Source organism: Crocodylus siamensis, chromosome 8, assembly GCF_052110815.1.
Source record: "Crocodylus siamensis isolate JL-2025a chromosome 8, ASM5211081v1, whole genome shotgun sequence".
NCBI lineage: Eukaryota > Metazoa > Chordata > Crocodylia > Crocodylidae > Crocodylus > Crocodylus siamensis.
The window spans coordinates 15,191,523-15,210,120 of NC_143402.1; the positions used below are offsets into that span (position 1 = coordinate 15,191,523).

Below are 18,598 nucleotides of genomic sequence, written 5' to 3' on the forward strand. Positions count from 1 at the left end.
AGGGAGAGGAGTACATGCTCCCCCAGATTTTTGCAACCACACCGGGGTGCAGAGCTGTAGCCAGGCCAGACCACCTCTGGACGGGAGCTGCCTCCACAGCCCAGCAGGTGGGACCTGGTGCAGGAAGGAGCATAGCACTGCCATGGCTGCCAAGTGTTTGAGTGGCGGTGGTGCAGAGTTGTGTCTACCACCGTTGCCAGTCAGGCAGGAGGTGCCTCACCTTGGTGACTATGGCAGTGCGACTTTCCCATCCACACCAGGTCCCAGCTGCTGGGCCATGGAGGCAACTCTTGCCCGGAGCTGGTCCAGCCTTGTGCCCCGCTGCCATCGGAGAAATCTGGTAGGGCACATGATCCACCCCACCAATGCATTGCCTGTGCTTCTACATCCCCATATGCTACCCTGTCTCTCCCTGCCCCCATAGATTTACCTGGAGGGAGTCATTGGAGCTGCAGGTAATCACCCTGCCTGGCTGTCATGTGCATATGTAGGTGCACACATGCACCTGGTGCCCCTTGCATCCTGTTTCCCCCCACACACCCCCAAGCAACCCTTTGCAGACTGGAACTCTGCTATGATTTTTCTCCTGTAAAGGAGAAAATACGTGTTTTTCTGTGGCAAACGGAAATCCAGATCCCTGTCAATTGGTAATTGATTTATAAAGCTGGTCAAAAATCATATAGCTATTATATTAGGCAGGGGCGAGCAATTATTTTGGGCGGACGGCCGCTTTCCCAGTTTTGTCAGGCTGTCAAGGGCTGCATGGGTAGCCCTGCCCCGTGACAGGTGCCCCACCCCTTGACAGGTGCCCTGTCCCCTGGTCACCATCTTGGGACCAATGTCCCAGGGCCAGCACCGGTGGGGCCTAAAGCAGGGCACAGGCTGGCGAGGGTCTGTGGAGCCTGGCTGGGCTGCACCAGCAGGGAGGGGGGAGCTGGCCTGGCTCCATAGAGCCCCTGCCAGCTGCGACCCTGCACTCCTGCCACCCTGCTCTGGGCCCAGCCAGCTCTGGCCCCGGGACACTGGTGCAGGCCCCGTGCTCCTACTGGCTCCCACACCTGCTCACTCCCAGTGTCCCCCAGCCCTGTGGTACAGGTGGGGGGCAGCACTCAGCCCTGACCCCCTGCTTGCCAGCAGGGAAGGAGCTGGTGCTGAGCATGGGGGAAAGTGACCCCTTGACTGCCCAATGGCTGGCGCTTTCTGCTGCGGCTGCTTGCAACCTGTGCGGGGCTTTCTGGAGCAGCCCCAAGTAGGCTGCAGGTGGCTGCAGCATGGGGCACTGGCTGTGGGGCCGCTTCCCCACGTTCAGCATCAGCTTGTAACCTGCCATGCAGGGAAGGAGCCCAAGGAAAAGCTGAGGGCGGGGGGAAGCAGCCTGCCCCACAACCTGTGCCTCATGCTGCAGGTGCTTGCAGCCTGTGTGGGGCTGTCTGGAGTGGGCACAGGCAGCCCCATGTGGGCTGCAAGCAGCTGCAGTGCAGGGTACTGGGTGGTGAGGGGCCACTTCTCGCCTCACCCCCCTCTGAGTGCTCCTTCCCTGCCTGGGGGTCCCGCCCCCCACACTTACCTGAGCTTCCCCCGCCAGGGCAGCCACATGTTCCCAGCCCAGAAAACTGCAGCTGGGGCTTCTGGCTGGGGGGCAGGGCTGGGTGGGCCCTGTTGTTGTGGGAGCCCACTGGGCTTCCCCTGGGTCTACTGCCCTTGTTTCCTGTCATTTTTGACAGGATCCAAGGGCAGAGAAATACTAATTTTCTACATTTTTTTTTAGGGGCCTCATGAGCCATCAAGGCCCCCACAGTGAGGGAAGGAGTGGGGCTGGGACAGTGGCACAGAGGTAGGCTTTGCATGGGCAGGGCACAGGACAAAGCTGTGGCTCATCTGGGTTGGGGGTGTGTGGCTTCCTCTGCTGTGCACATCCCCAGGATGGGGGATGTGCCTCTCGGATCTGTGCACAGGCTATGGGTGGGCTGCAGCTGTGCGCTTGGGAAGAGGCTGGGGCAGTCTCTGACCCCAACTGGGGGCTGGGGCTGGGCTATACATAGGCCGGGCAGGGCAGGCGGTGGTGCTGCTGGAATGGCAGGGGCTACAGCCTCACCAGCATTTGCCGTAGCCCCCATCACCACCACCACTGTCCATTCTGCCCCTGTCCCAGGCCGTGCCCCTGCGCCAGGAAGAGGCTGGCACAGCCCCAAGTACACAGAAGCAGCAGCCTACCTTCGCCCTGTGCACAAATCTGGGGGGGCAGATGCCCCCACCATGCCTCCCCTGGGGGTGTGCACAGCAACGGAAGCCACCCCGCCACGCACACCTTTGGAAGAGCCATAGCTCTGTCCCGTACCCTTTCCCGTCCCAGTTGTGCAGCACGTGCCGCTACCACACTCCCTCCTCACCACAGGGGCCTCTATCTGCACCCCAATGCCCCCCCCCCCAAGACTTTCTAGCTGGATGCTACTCTCCAAGCTGCTGGGCTGCATTCTTGGATGTTATTGGCCATGTTGGCCAAAAAAAGCCAATTGCCAACATCAATTTTCCTTTTATCAGTGCAGATATGATATAGACCAATGTATCTGTGCACCTCTATATAATATAGAAGGTCGTTTGTTTTTGCATTTATTTACTACAGTAATATGGCTTCCACCCCAAGGATGACATTATAATACAGTATGTAATTGCTGAATTTAGCATCTGATTTGAAAACCTGAAAGTAAAGTCTATTATGTTCAAAAGAAGTTTAAAATTCTACATCCTAATTTTATGTTGCATGTGAAAATAATCTGTGCTCAGAGTACTAGGAACATGAATCCCAGCTGAATAATCAATTCCTTTATTTGAATAGTCCAAAAAATGCACCCTCTGAACAGTGTGCTCACGAGCAGGAAATGCGAGTCAATGTAGCATTTTGTTGCTGCGAACAGTGAAAGTGCTAATCTTCCGAACTATTCCTGAGCATAGCAAGATTAAACATCATAAACCAAAGGCTGCCTTAATTTACACTCTCCATATCCTGGGGTGAGGAGGCAGAGTTTGGTTCAGAACCTCCGTTAAGATTTGTGCAGGGATTTGTATACAGGCAATCCCTGCTTAAAGCTCTTAATTGGTTCCTGAAAAACCAAGTGTGAAACAAAAGGAGCGTTAAGTGAAACCAAAAGTATTTGACGACCCAAGATGGCAACAGTGAGTGTTATAACGAAACTTGCTAAGCACTAGGTAAAATCAAGTATCAATTTAAAATGAATGTTATAGTGAAATAGCACTAAGCAAAACAGCGTTAAGCAGGTGTTGCCTGTACTTGAGTTGGTTTCCTAACTGGCATTCCAAATGCTGCTGATCAAGATGTTGTAAATACTGCAATCTAATACTTTCCTTCACAGCATTGTGGAGTCATTTCCATGCATATCTTAGCTGTGCCCCAAACTTGCATACTACACAACGGTGACTGGGGCAGGATGCAGTAGAGTGGCTGGTCCAAAGAAGACAATGCCATATTTGTATCCTGACTAGTTGCTTTTGTTGAATGATAGTTTTGAGCATCAGCAATCTCCAGAAAAGAAGCTGAACAGTAGCAAGGGCAGTGATTCTCAGTTGTGCCGTGCAACCCTCAGGTGCCCTGAGTCTTTCAAAGGCACCATGGGATTCCACAATATTAGCACTGTTAGGTGCGCTAACATGATTCACAAGATAAACCCAGAGATTTCAAATAGAAATCCCTTGTGTTTAAAAACATTCCTCCATGTTACGGTCTTTCTGAGTTTTGTAATGGAATTGCTCTGTTATTTTCCAAAAAAAATGAAAGAAAAACTAAGAGCTACTATTTTCAGAGCAGTGCCTTCGGTCTAAATAGTTTGAGAACCGCTGAGCTCGGGCAATCTTAAAAAATTGAGTTCTCTCCTGTGACAGTTCAGAACAGCTAAGGGAAGTAATTGCTGCTTGTTCTTGATGTTCTTAGTATGGCTGGGCTGGGCCATACAGAAATGGAGTTGTCTGCAGCTGATTAAATAATATTGGGTTGAGGGGGGTTCTGAAGTTTATGATGATGCCACCAGGCATACAGATCAACTTTGTGTAAGGGTTCTAGAGACATGGTAGCTCATTCATAAATGGAAAAAAAAATTCATGAACAGTTTGTGACACCCGCCCCCCCTCCCCTGAAGAAGTGGACTGACTGTAGATAGTTAGGAGGGTGCACTCCCTAAATGAGATGACATGTTAACACTAAACTACAGTAGGGAAGGGGAGGGGGAAAAGCAGACAATTTCTTCATACTGACACATTAGTCCATTTTGTATTCTTTTATTGGTTGGGTAATAATGGGCAATCTTAATTTGGTCCAAACCAGATGGACTATTTTTCTCCCCTGTATGGGAGGAAGAAATAAATGATCTGTTTGTTCATCATGTGGTTCATTTTATGCAGACATTGTATGGGTCACTGACATTTGTCAAATATTAGCAGTTGCTGTTAGTACCAGTGGATTAAAACTTCCATAGCTTTTGTAAAGGTAGGAAATGAGTTCTGTTTTCTAAAACAAAAGTCTCGATGAGGCCATTACATTTCACATTTTAATATCCCAGTGAAGGATTAAAAATGGATTGTTTAAATGACTGAGGGCTTTTGATAGTTGTACTCAGCTTCTTATGGTACCAAAAATTGCTAGCTGACAGAGAGAGGTTTTTGTTACATTTGGATACAGTTACTAAAAGTGAAAACCCCTAACACCTATGCTTTGCAAAAAGTCCTAAATAGCTAATAAATCTTCAAGCATATAATGAATACCAGATAATACTACTTACTTGCATCTGGAAGAAATCAAGAAACCTCAAGAGGTTAGTGATTAGAGCCTTGTTTGCAAAGTTCAAATAAAACTCAGATTTCCTGAAAAGCAAAGCAAGTTACTGTATGTCAGCTACCATGTGCAACTCAGTGTTTTACCTTACAGCACAGATGTTTACCTGAACTGGTAGTCCTGGGCACTTGCTAAATCCCCATTCCTTCAGTTTACAGGATGCTGGGCTGTAGAGTTCAAGTACATTTTGGTTAATGCAACTTCTTATTGGTAAAGCTGTAGTGTGGTGTCTTAGTTGTGTTTGGGGGCCTTGAACATGTCTGTGTTCAAAGGCCACATAACAATGCAAATAGTGAAGGACTGATGAACTGAAACTAGCTTACTTCAAGAAATCAGTGTTTTTTTCAGAACAAGTAAAAAGTCCTCACAGCATAACTGCTATTGCTGGTAAAGAGATTGCATATGCATTCATATTTTATTTAAATAGCTGACACAAGGACTAGAGAAAGAAGTACAGCTAAAACTAATTTTGAAGTTTTTTCTTTTTAGATTTTTGTGGAAGTTTTTAAGGGTTTGAATTGCTTGTAGAAAACGTTGGAGTCTAGAAGCTTTTTCCTATGTTCGAGCGTACTAGTGGCTTACTGTACTGTAGGTTATTGACTGACAAGGTCTGTAAGATTTGTAAGACTTGTCTGTCAATATCTGCAAAGCTGAAAACCCAACCAAGATAACTTGCTATTTAGGTCACCTACTGTATATTGATCATGAAACAAAAACATGTGTTGCTCTTAGTAGTATCATTGGGCTGGGCATTACAAAGAGGGAATTGCCTGCAGCTGACTCGAACTAATGTAAAGTGTGTGTTGTCAGCATCTATATGCAGACTATAGGACTATAGATGGAGACGGTTGGAAATTAAGGGAAAAAACAAACTAATGCACTGGTTGCATGTTTTAACCAAATTATATTAATCCTCTAGGATAGCATTTTTCAACCTGTGGGTCACAACCCAAATGTGGGTTGCAAGAATACTACATATGAAAGGGTCACGAACAAACTTCAAAAATGGATTCTCCTTTAAAGGAGAAAATCTTGTGAAACCATGGCTTTTCCCTTGCACGCTGGCAAAGTTCCTGCCTGCAAGGGGTTGTGGTGGATGTGTGTGCCCCACACACATACCCTGCCTCACACACTGGGGGCTGGAGCCTAGGGGTAGGGGGTAGGCGGTCAGGATTGAAGGGCACTGGGTCAGGACTGGCCATCAATGTTTACAAATGGGCCCTGGTACAAAAAAGGCTGAGAACCACTGATCTAGGAACCTTGAATTGGGTTGATTTTATAAATGAATCTCAGTATATGCATGCAAGCACACTAGAAAACCTTAAAATTACATCTGGTTTGTAGCAGCACAGTTTAGTGGTATTTATGGTTAAGTTTCATGTCACAGCTGGCAATCTGAAACAACTAGGAGTGACAAACTATTTAACAAGTGTTGATATCAACATGCCTAAAACCATTGCCTCTCAAACCCTTTGGAGCTTTTTTTTGTGCATGTTTTGTTTTTAATAGCAAAACTGCATCAAACATTCAACCTGTCCCAGGATTTTCTAAACATACCTCAGTACTGCATCTCTGAATTGAGAGGATGTGAGGCAGAACCATGGCTGCTTGTGTTGTGAAAGCTATCCCTGGCATGTCTGAACAGATCTGGCATTGTACAAGCTTCAAAGAAAAATGATGCTTCAAGGTGTAATAGCGTCTCTGTCAAGTAGTTTAGCTGCTTAAAATAAGATAATTTACTCAAAAACCTCCCCAAACAATATGCGTTTTGTATTTTAAGAGTTAATAAGATACTTTGGTATACAACAGCAACTGGTGAAAGGTGAGAAGTTTTGAGAGAAAGTAACTTATTGCCTGTGTATGAGATCATTTTGTGTTTTCTTTTCTTGGAGATGATGAAAATTAACATTAAAGGGAGAAATATGAGGCCATAATGCACTTGTGTGTAATAAACAAGATATCTATAAAGCGCTCTAAAATTTAAAAACTGCTAAGTAAATGGATCAAAATTCATTGTGCTTGGATTACAGAATTGTGTTGGTTTATGCTGCTTGGCCTGAATTTTGCAGCTGATAAATCAAGGTCAGCATCAGATTTAAAATGGTCAGAAGGTGTGCTGGAAAAACGATTATATAAGCTGCAACTGTCTAGTCTCCAGTATAAAAGAAGCAAGGGAGAAGTAGCTTCTGTATTTTGCTTATTTCCTTGATGAGATTTACCACTCCTAGTTACATGTGTAGGCAGTTTCTGAACCCCAAAACACGTAATACCTATATTTGGAAGGAATGGCAAGAGGTCATTTGAAAAATGCTAGGGGTTCAGAGGTACCAGGCATTCTTTGGGAAGGCATATGAAGCAATGAGACTCCCACTCCTGGTGAAACTTCCATTGTGTGAATTATTATTCAGATTTGTATCTGTTTGACATTACTTACACCTTTTGCTATGCTTTGTAGATTTTGGTGGAAGAACAATTTTATTGAATGCTTTAAGGGTTCTTTTTATTGTTTAAGCCAGGAGTGTCAAACATCTGGCCTGTGGAGCAATCTGATACAGCCTGTTGGTTGTTGGACCCATCTTATGCCCTGCACACTACATGCGGCATGCAGGCTGGATCTTGCAGCAGGAATCTGTCTGGAGCATCGCATGCAGCCCAAGCTCTGGGCCAGTGTATGCCGCAAATGATGTGTGGGGCTGGATCAGCCATGTGCACTGTGCAGGGTGGACCCAGCACCATGGGGAGCTACAGAGGGTGTGGTCCTGGTTTGGCCTATGAGGCTGGATGAGTTTGACACCTCTGGCCTAAGCAAAATGGTTCCTTTGGTTTACTGAATTATAATAGTCTTTAAAAGCTTCCGGACTTAATACTTGCAAATATTGCAGAAGGAAATCTTTTTCAATTTAAAACACTTAGTATTAAATGTAAAACCTGTGTAAATGCCTACTTCTGGACTTTGTAAAACTACAAAATTCTCAAGACTTGTACCAATCTACCCACCTGATGTTGCACTAACATAGGATTTTTAAACCTAATGCTTTAAGAATTGACACAACACTCAGTTGATGAATAGCAGAAAGGCTTGCTTTAACTACCACCAAACTATAAAACTAAATGACAGGAAAATACTTTCCTAATATAAAATGAGCTATTACAGAAGTCCTAGTACATATTTAGCTGCAGCAGTGTTTTCTCACCGGTTCAGGCAGGGAAGCTGATCTAGTCTTACAGCCTTCACCCAGCAGGATCCTTTGCTGGTTAAGCTGGATGCAGGATGGCTTCTTGATCTTTCCCAGGATGCACACCTTACTGGCAGTTCTATTTTGTTTTATACTGTTTAATTGTATAGCTTCAAAGCATTTCTCCTTGATGGTTGACCGATTTTAAAAGTCCAAACAAAACAGGGAGAAAAAGGGTGACCATCCTATTACAGTTACATTGCCTGGCTCCTGTCTTTGAATTTGTCTAGGCGTGAAGACTTGTGTTTCTCGCAACCTCTGACTAGCTTGGCAGTTAATGTGATGGGCCTTGAATGGTCAAACAGGATACCAAGAGCCGTTGGTTACTGGACCTGTCTTTGGGTATTTGTTTATCAATGTGGCAAACTGGCAATAGCTTGCGCCAATGGTGGTCTGTTTTCTAGAGATGCACCAGTACTTCAGTCCATTTCGTATTGGCACCAATAAAAAGAAAATTGATGTTATCAGCAATTGGCTTTTTTTGGCTGATGTGGCTGATAATGTTGCTGATAAATGCCGTGTGCATATGTACAGCTGCAGCATGCACACAGCCAGGAATGTAGCCTGGCAGCTTAGAGAGGAGCGTTTGGCCGGTAAGTCTCCCGGGTGGGGGAAGGGGCATGAGGGAGAAAAGAAGCATGGAGGTGGAGGCAGATTGAAGCCTCCTCACTGAGGGAGGGAGTGGGATTGGGGCAGCGGCACATGCTACCCAGCCGGGGTGGTGCAGGACAGAGCTGGCGGCTTGTCTGGAGAGGGGATGTCTCTCCCCCCCAAGTATTTGTGTGTGGAGCAGGCTGTTCCTGTGCACTTGGGGCTAGAGGTTGCATCAGACACTTCCCACCGGCAGGTGGGGTGGGCAGTGGTGGTGTTGGGCGGGGGGCTACGGTGGCTACCCCCCATAGCCTCCCTCCCAGTGCTGCTGCCAGCTGCCCTGTTTGGCTCGAGCGCAGCCACCAGAAGGAGCCTGGCACAGGCCTCAAGTGCTCAGCGGTAGCCCGCCTTTGCCCTGCACACAGATCTGGGAGACATGTGCCCCCCATGCCTCCCCCTGGGGTCTACGCAGCAGGGGGAGCTGCCTTCCCCCTCCCTGCACCCCCTGGATGAGCCGCCTGGTCTGTCCTTTGCCCCACCTAGGCAGTCCCTGCCCCTGCCCCTGCCCCTGATGAGTATGTCAGGTCTCTACCAACAATTTTAATCATCGCTCTTATTATTTTCTGGCATGGGTCTGGGTACTGCAAGCATCTCTCTTACACCTAATGAGTTCCAAGCCATTAGTGGAGTTTGATATTCTTTGTGGCAGGCTTGTTATCACAATCCAGTCTCGCCCCAGCCACTGTCTTATATTGTTGTGCAAGAGACACTGTTCCAAGCATTCATGGCTTTTCGTAGCCAGCACGGAGATATTCCCCATCTAAAGCTGAGGCTGTTCTAAGATGAGCGCACCAGTGCATTGTCACTCTAGGGAGATGTTTTCCTAAGCCTGTAACAGGTAGTGAATTAACTAGTAAGTATTTATGCCTTCAGAAAATGATTCTTTTACCTTTTTGTAATCTAAAATCCTAGAGAGTATTAGTGTTTTAGGTGAGCATGAGTAATAGAACTAAGCCAATTGAGATGGAATGAATGTGTGTGTCCCTACAGATGCCCTTAAAAGCTTTTCTGTAAATGAGAAGGGGAGTGGGAGAAGAAATTGCTTTTGAATCCTTCAGATAGGAACTAATGTCACAGAACCAGTTTAATGAATGAAGACTGAGTGGAGCCCTTGGAAGAGGGGGGGGGAGGCACAAACAAACAAAACCCCTTAATCGGATGTGTTTGAGTGAATGCTAGTGAGAGGATTAGGAAGAGCCCCAGGAATAAAGCTTTCTGTAAACATTGAAGGGATACACTACTATGATTCAACGGCACATATGGGGAAAGAAAGCATATAGAGTCTTGTGGCCTGCTTTCAACTCCTCCCCCTCATGTAGACCTTCACAAGAGAAGGTTAAGGGGGGACCTTGTGGCCTGCTACAAACTGGTCAGGGGGGATCAGCAGGTATTGGGGGAGTCCCTGTTCCCCCATGCGCTGCCAGGAGTGACCAGGAATAACGGTCACAAGCTGGTGGAGGGTAAGTTTAGATTAGATATTAGGAGGCGCTACTTCACAGTCAGGGCGGCTAGGGCCTGGAACCAGCTTCCAGGGGAAGTGGTGCAGGCTCCTAGCCTGGGGATTTTTAAAAGGAAGTTAGATGAGCACCTTGCCGGGGTCATCTGACCCCGGTGCTCTTTCCTGCCAAGGCAGGGGGTCGGACTAGATGATCTACCTAGGTCCCTTCCGACTCTAGCTACTATGAAACTATGTACCATGTATTATGACTTAAAATTTTGCAGTAAGCTTTTTTTTCTGGCTGTTTAACTTGAACTCCCAATCAGAGCGTAAGTCTTCCAGTGAATTTCTGATCCTTTTTTTGTCATACTTAAATACAAGTAACAGTGAAGAAAATGTTTTAATGCAAAGGATTGAAAATTGTTTAAAAATCTTATTTAAAAATTGGATACATGCATATTAAGGTGTACATTTATGTTAAAGCTTAGTGGCTTTTTCATTTTCTGAAGATGGTAATAGATGCAGGTATGGTGACTTATAAACTTTCAGTTCTTGGTTGCTGCTTGACCCTTAACCACTGCTAATTCTGGTCCATGTGTGTTCTTTAATGAGTTTTTTTGGATTGGGCCCAAAATACTGACATATTGTTAGTGCACAGCCTAGATTATTATGCTGATTAAAACATTGTTCTTCTTAAAATGGGAATGAGTGACTCTTGAATCCATAGATTTTTCCTTGGGATGGTGTGACAGGAATCTCTCTACTGGAGCCTTTCTATTGGTGACTCCGCCCTCCTGTTGTGGACCAACTGCCTGCTTACTCGCCTGCCCTGCCTTGATCTTAATTGATTAATTGACTGATGTAATTAGCGGGAGGCTGCCCACTTTATGCGCCCCAGTGCCAGGGGGCGCCATCTGCGGCTCCTTTTCCACCCCTACACCGCAGCCCAAGCCTCGCAGATGGTTCATAGATTTCATAGACATTAGGGCTGGAAGGGACCTCGGGAGATCGAGTCCAGCCCCCTGCCCAAAGGGGTACTGACGTAGTTTTTGACTTGGGCCCTGTTGTGACTTGGCCCTCTTCCTTACCTCCTTGGGGCTTCTTGCTGCCCCCCCCCTTGCTCTGGGGCTGGGGCTGATGCACCCCAAATGCTGCGCTCTCTCTGGCACCAGGGTCCCCACGCTACCGTGAAGTCCCTATGAGGCCTCCTCCAACCCATAACAGCCTCACCCGGTCCTCCAGTGAAAACAACAAACACAAAAACACAAAGCCTTCTAAAGTACAGATCTGTGCTCTGTAGTATATGAATGTAAGTACAGACTGTCTAAATAAATTACGTAACTTGTAGGCAGCATTTGCCCAGATTCTTAGTTTTGGTTTCATCAATCATAAAAATCTTCAGTTCATTCTCCAGGCCTGAAAGAATCCAGCACTTCCTGTTGAACTATTTCTCACTAACAGTGATGCTTTAAGCCTAGTATTCAGGTCAGCAGATCCTAAGATCTCCACCTGAGAATGCTGAGGGGAATTAGCAGAGATCATTGTGGGACCCCTAGCACAGCTTTACAAGCACTTGTGGTGCTCTGGCGAGGTGCCAGAGGACTGGAAAAGGGGCAACATGGTCCCCATTTTCAAAAAAGGGAGGAAGGAGGACCCAGGAAACTACAGGCCCGTTATCTTCCAGGGGAAGCTCTTTGAGAAAATAATCCATGAGTACATCTGCAAGGGACCAGCAGGGGGGATCATGCTTAGGGGCAATCAACATGGGTTCTGTCAAACCAACCTGGTGGCCTTCTACGACCAGGTCACAAAACCCTTGGACACAGGTGTCACGGTGGGCGTAGTCTTTCTGGACTTTAGGAAGGCCTTTGACACTGTCTCTCACCCTATTCTCATTAAGAAATTAGGCGACTGTGGTGTCGATGCCTACACAGTGAGATGGGTTGCAAATTGGGTGGAGGGCTATACCCATGAGTGGTGGTGGATGGGTCTTTTTCGATCTAGAGGGATATGGGCAATGGGGTCCCCTGGGGCTCAGTCCTCGGGTCTGCACTGTTCAACATCTTCATCAGTGACTTGGACAAAGGGATGATAAGCACCTTGTTCAAATTCGCAGATGACACTAAAATGTAGGAAGAAGTGGGCACGCTGGAGTAGAGGGACAGGCTGCAACTAGATCTAGACAGGTTACAGGGGTGGGCGGATGAGAACAGGATGGGATTCAATCCTGACAAGTGCAAGGTACTGCACCTGGGGAGGAAGAACCAGCAGCATACCTATAGGCTGGGGAACTCCCTTCTAATCAGCACAGAGGCAGAAAAGGATCTTTGTGTCATTTTTTGATTCCAAGAGGAACATGGGCTCCCAATGTGGGGACACGATCAGGAGGGCTAACCGCACCTTGTCATTCATCCACAGATGCATTACGAGCAGGTCCAAGGAGGTGATCTTCCCCCTCTATGCGACACTGGTCAGGACGGCATTGAGAGCTCCCTGAGGAGGGCCACTTGCACGATCAGGGAGCAGCAAGGCAGGCCCTATGAGCAGAGGCTACGGGACCTGAACCTGTTCAGCCTCCACAAAAGAAGTCTGAGAGGGGATCTGGTGGCCGTCTACAAACTGGCAAAGGGGGACCAGCAGGCTATGGGAGAGTCCCTGTTCCCCTGAGCAGTACCAGGAGTAACAAGGAATAATGGCCATAAGTTGACCGAGAGTAGATTCAGGCTAGATATCAGGAGGCACTACTTCACTGTTAGGGCAGCTAGGATCTGGAACTAACTTCCAAGGGAAGTGGTGCTTGCTTCTACCCTGGGGGTCTTCGAAAGGAGGCTAGATAATCATGTAGCCGGTGTCATTTGACCCCAGCATTCTTTCGTGTTCATGGCAGGGGGTTGGACTTGGTGATCTTCTCAGGTCCCTTCCGACGCTACCAACTATGAAGTCAGCATTTTGGGTGCAGCATCTTGATTACAGAAGGTTGAGGCTACAGCCATGCACGGGAGTCTGCCATATTGATGTTGTTTCCTGTGCCTTGGAAAACTTTAAAGGTGATGTTGAGAGAGCAGACTGGTTTTGTGATACTCTGGTCCTGAAGTTTGTTTGGAGAACTTAATTGTCCTTGCATACAAGAGATTCTAGGTATGGTTGGGCTTGGCACAGGACTTGAGGGAGGAAGAGGTTTAGTGTGTTATTGTAATATGGTGCTTTTTAAACTGCCAATATCAGAATGCTCAGGCTCTGACTAGTGCCTGGTAAACTTGGTAAACTCTGTGTGTATGCCACACATTATGCATCAGGTCCTTGTTTGTACTTCTCCCATGTAGAAATCGCCCTTCATGTTACCGGAAGAACCTAGTTGAGTTTACAGATGGAAGAGGTCTCATTCCACTTTCAGTATCTGATTTATGGTTAGTTGGCTATTGCACAGGTCAGGGTAGAGGTAGGGGAGTTGGGCATTTGGGGCTTAGTGGATGAGAGTTGTAAGATCATAAGAGGAGGAGGTACAGGTGTGAGGGTATTGAAGGTGCAGGCAGGTGGGGGGCATGTAGGCGGGGGTGGATATGGGTACCAGGGCAGAGGATTTTAAGTGTGGGCAGAGGTAAGCACTGGGGGGTAGGTGGGCAGAGATGCAGAGGTGAGCATGATGTGTGGAGCAGGGAGCTTGGGGCTGGGGCAGTGTGGAGGTGGAGGTACTGGGGGAGGTGGAGGTAGCCAGGGACATACAGGGCCATAGGAGCATTCATGAGCACAGTCAGTGCACAGGGTCACAAAGATGAGGGAGGATGGGAGCACCAGTGTTGTGGCAAGGACAGATAGTACCATGTGGGGGAACAGCAGGGGGAGTGTGGGGTTGGGAAGTAAGGATACAGACAAGTGCACAGGAAGAGGCAGGGATAGGTGGGTATTGGGGGTGTGGACAGGTGAGCAGGCAGCAGGACACATGGGCACAGAGGCAAGTCACTGTTTGGGACACATGGGTGCAGGCACATTTTCTGGGGCATGGGGACTGAAGCACAGGTGTGGAGGCACAGGGATTCAGAGTAGGGTAGGCATAGTGCATGCATGAATCCCTCTGGCCTTAAGGCTTCTCTAAAAGCACAGTTATATTTGCAAGTGGAGAATCCTTTTGTATTTCATAAAAAACCTATTTTATTGTATGTAGAAGCTACACTTACAGGACTGGCCCAGGCTAACATTCTAAGGGATAGCCAGCACGGGTTTGCAGGTAGGTCTTATTTGAACAATCTCATTTCCTTCTGTGACCGGGTGACCTATCACCTGGACCAGGGAGAAGAGATTGATGTCATATATCTCAACTTCAAAAAAAGCTTTTGATCTGGTATCCCATGATCGCCTCTTGGCCAAACTGGCCAGTTGTGGCCTTGGCTCCACCACGATCCGCTGGCTGGGAAATTGGCTCCGTGGTCGGACCCAGAGGGTTGTGATTGATGGCAGTCACTCATCGTGGTGCCCTGTGACCAGTGGGGTCCCTCAAGGCTCTGTCCAGGGACCCATACTGTTCAACATCTTCATTAACGATGTGGACATTGAAGTCAGGAGTGGACTGGCCAAGTTCGCCGATGACACCAAACTTTGGGGCAAAGCATCCATGCCAGAAGATAGGCGGGTGATCCAGGCTGACCTGGACAAGCTCAGCAAATGGGCAGACGAGAACCTGATGGTGTTTAACACCGAAAAATGCAAGGTTCTCCACCTTGGGAGGAAAAACCTGCAGCTTCCTTATAGGCTTGGCAGTGCTACGTTGGATAACACTACAGAAGAAAGAGACTTGGGGGTCATCATTGACCACAAGATGAACATGAGCCTGCAATGCGATGCTGCAGCTAGTAAAGCGACCAAAACGCTGGCTTGCATCCATAGATGCTTCTCGAGCAAATCCTGAGACGTCATTCTCCCCTTGTACTCGGCCTTGGTGAGGCCGCAGCTGGAGTACTGCGTCCAGTTTTGGGCTCCACAATTCAAAAAGGATGTGGAGAAGCTTGAGAGAGTCCAGAGGAGAGCCACGCGCATGATCAGAGGTCAGGAAAACAGATCTTACGATGACAGGCTGAGAGCCATGGGACTCTTTAGCCTGGAAAAGCGCAGGCTCAGGGGTGATCTGATGGCCACCTATAAGTTTATCAGGGGTGACCACCAGGATCTGGGGGAACATTTGTTCACCAGAGCGCCCCAACGGATGACTAGGTCGAACGGTCACAAACTCCTGCAAGACCGTTTCAGGCTGGACATAAGGAAGAATTTCTTTACTGTCCGAGCCCCCAAGGTCTGGAACAGTCTGCCAGCGGAGGTGGTTCAAGCACCTACATTGAACACCTTCAAGAGTAAATTGGATGCTTATCTTGCTGGGATCGTATGACCCCAGCTGACTTCCTGCCCTTTGGGCAGGGGGCTGGACTCGATGATCTCCCGAGGTCCCTTCCAGCCCTAATGTCTATGAAATCTATGAAATATCCAAAAAAAAATCCAGGGAGGAGTTCCTTTGTTTGGCCTGGAAACAGGATGAAGAATGGAAACACCTTTCAGGTCCATGTTGAGGAAAAGTTTAGGCGCTGCATCTTAATAAAGATACTTTCTTATAATTCATAATACTGGGAAGGATGTGGGGGTTTTTTTGTTTGTTTGTTTTTTATTTTTTGGCATCCTTGCTTCTACTAATGAATACCTTTCTGGCAGTGTTGGCAGTAATGTGTCAGCATCTTGCAAGAACTGGGTTTGATGCCAGTTAGCAAAAAATATCTCAGTAAAACACTGGGTCTGACTAAGAGCCAAATGAACTTCAGTTAAAAGGTTATCTTTGACTTGACTGGATTTCAAATTGGGGCCCATTCTGCATATTTTGTGTTCTGAAAGCATTGTTATTTGGGGCCTTTCTTGATATTGGCAGCATGCAATTTCCTTCCATGGCCTTATTGCTGAAGTGCAGGAAGAAGGGGATGCAGAGAGATGGGCCAGATTCCACCTCACCTTGTTTACCCACCATTACATTTTCCTTCCATATTCAACCATGCCTTCTGTTCCTATCTCTGTATGTCACAGGGCAGTCCCTTCACATCTTCCTCCCACAGTCCCCTGCAGTTGCTTTAAAATTCCAGAACATACTACAGACAAATTCTGAAAGGAACGGAGGTGGGTTAAATACGATCTTCTTCCTCTACCCATTCTATCATTACAAATCTTACATTTATAATGCAAAACCTTAAGTACAACTTCAGGCTTCCCACACACAAACTTAACCTGCTTGCATGTTTTAGCATCAAATACTTGCTGCTGTTTCACATTGTACTGTGAGAGACATTTCTGCATCAGTTGGAGGCAGCAGAAACTTTCTTGCACTGATGTGAAGTCTCATTGTCGAGGGAAATGTGCTGCGTGAGGGCTGAAGCACAGTTAAGAGATACTCCATAACTCGGTGTTTCTAGGCCTTTTTAGGGTTTATGGGGCAATGCCATATATAACTAAGCTTAATCCTTTTTAAGTGAAGTTTTGTTAGTAAAACTAATCCTAAAACTGTTTTTGAAATCTTGCATCCCTTTTTCTTAATTTGTTATTGTTGACTTTAATTAACTTTTGAAAAGTATTCTTGTCCCTTTAGATACTAAATTGGCTAGGTAGGGTCAATTTTATTGCTGGAAATGTTCCCATATAGTCAGTTTCCACTAATTGAGGAGTTTTAAGAGACCGTTCTGAATCCAGGAACTAATTATGGAGGTACCCCTGGTGACTTATGGAGGTGCCCCTGTACCGGAATCTGTGGAGTGAACAAAGCTTCAAGTTTGTTCTGCCTTTTACTCCAAAATGATTAACACCATCCCAGATTTGTGTGGCTGCACGTGAAGCATCTGATGCTTGGTAATCTGTTTAGGCTGAGAGCCAGGACATTCCTAATGCCAGGTAGGTGATGGGTCACATTTCTTTGATAAGGGAGAATAGAGTTCAGGTGTAGGCATACTCGGCATCTGACACTCCAGACTGTCTGCCTGCTTGACTGAAACTTGCTTTGTATGAAATGTCCTCTTAAAGTCAAGGACTTTTTTTATTTCAGTTTAAAGTGCGGACTGTACTTTTCTTCACTGTAGCACAATACTTTCTCGACAACTAGCCAAACACCAATATCCTGTGCAAAGTAGTGTGCAAAGAGTAAATATTTTATGCTATTACTTATGATTTAACCAGAAATTTTTGACGACTATTGACTATATAGGTACACGTGACATCTCAACTGTTCATCTCCAAAAGTGTGGTTCCTTTAACGTCTTAACCCACCAGTTATTTTACCGTCATCTCTTTAGAGTTTTAACACACAGAATTGTTGAAAAAGAAAAAGGTGTAGAAATTCAGTAATTATGATGCAGAAGAGATGTCAAACTTGAATTTTATCCCCAGATGAGCCTGGGTTGTTGGGGGGTTTTTTGTGTTTTTTGTTTTGGGTTTTGGGGGAGTTTTTTGTTTGTTTGTTTTTTTGAGAACTGTGCCAGTCCGTCTTCTCTTTAAAACAAAACGACAACTTGTAGCTTTGTCACACTTGCGGATGGGAACATACATGGGCCACTGGGATGTTAGATTTTTATAGTTCTGGTAGTAACTGGGCTATGGTAGGGAGAAAGTAATAGGTCCTTCCACTAACACTGATACTGTGCTGTTAAGTTTCAGTCTGCACTATGCCAATGCTGAGCAAAAAGTGACATCTAGCGGTAGGAGCTTATAAAACTGCTCTTCCCAGATTTGGACTATGGGCTGGTTAAGGGTTCCTCCACTCTGGCCAGAAAAAATGATGCTCGGAGATCCTGGTTTTCTCCGTTTTTAAAAATCCAAAGTTTGCAATTTGGAAGCCTACCAGTGCTTCAGTCATTAAAATAAATTCTAAATACCTATATATTTTGGCTTTTCATTTTGGTTTTTTTTTTATCATAGAAAATAAGAGCTCCGCCTGCCCCCTTCACTCACAAGGACATGGGTCCAGCTCCAGCTGCCCCCACCGCTGCTTTATGGCACCAAGCAGCCCCATTTATGTTGGTGCCCTGCCCCCAAGCCCCAGCCCCCAATGTGTAGGGAAGGGGGGACTGTATGGACATAAGTGATGTGTGGGAAGGGCAGGAGGGCACAAGTGATGCATCGGGGTGAAGGAGGGGCACCCCCCCCCCCGATTTCTGTATCCACAGTGGGGCATGGGGTCCAGGCTACAGCCTGGCTGGACCAAGTCTGGGCAGGAGCCACCTCTGTGGCCTGGCTAAAGGAACCTGGCATTGGAGGGAGCACCGTGCTGCTATGGCCACCAAGGTGAGGTGCAGTGGCAGCAGGGAGATGTGCCCCCTGCTGTTGCTGAGCAGCCGGGGGGGGTGCTGTACCTTGCCTGCCATGGCAGCGCAACTCTCCCCCTCATGCTGGGTCCTGCTTACTGGACCATGGAGG

At 47.0% G+C, this 18,598-nt stretch overlaps 1 protein-coding gene across 1 annotated transcript in view; it reads left to right on the forward strand.

The window, feature by feature from the left end:
* Positions 1-18,598, forward strand: part of COL4A5 (collagen type IV alpha 5 chain) — a 134,145-nt gene that overhangs the window by 17,625 nt on the left and 97,922 nt on the right. The window lies entirely within an intron of this gene.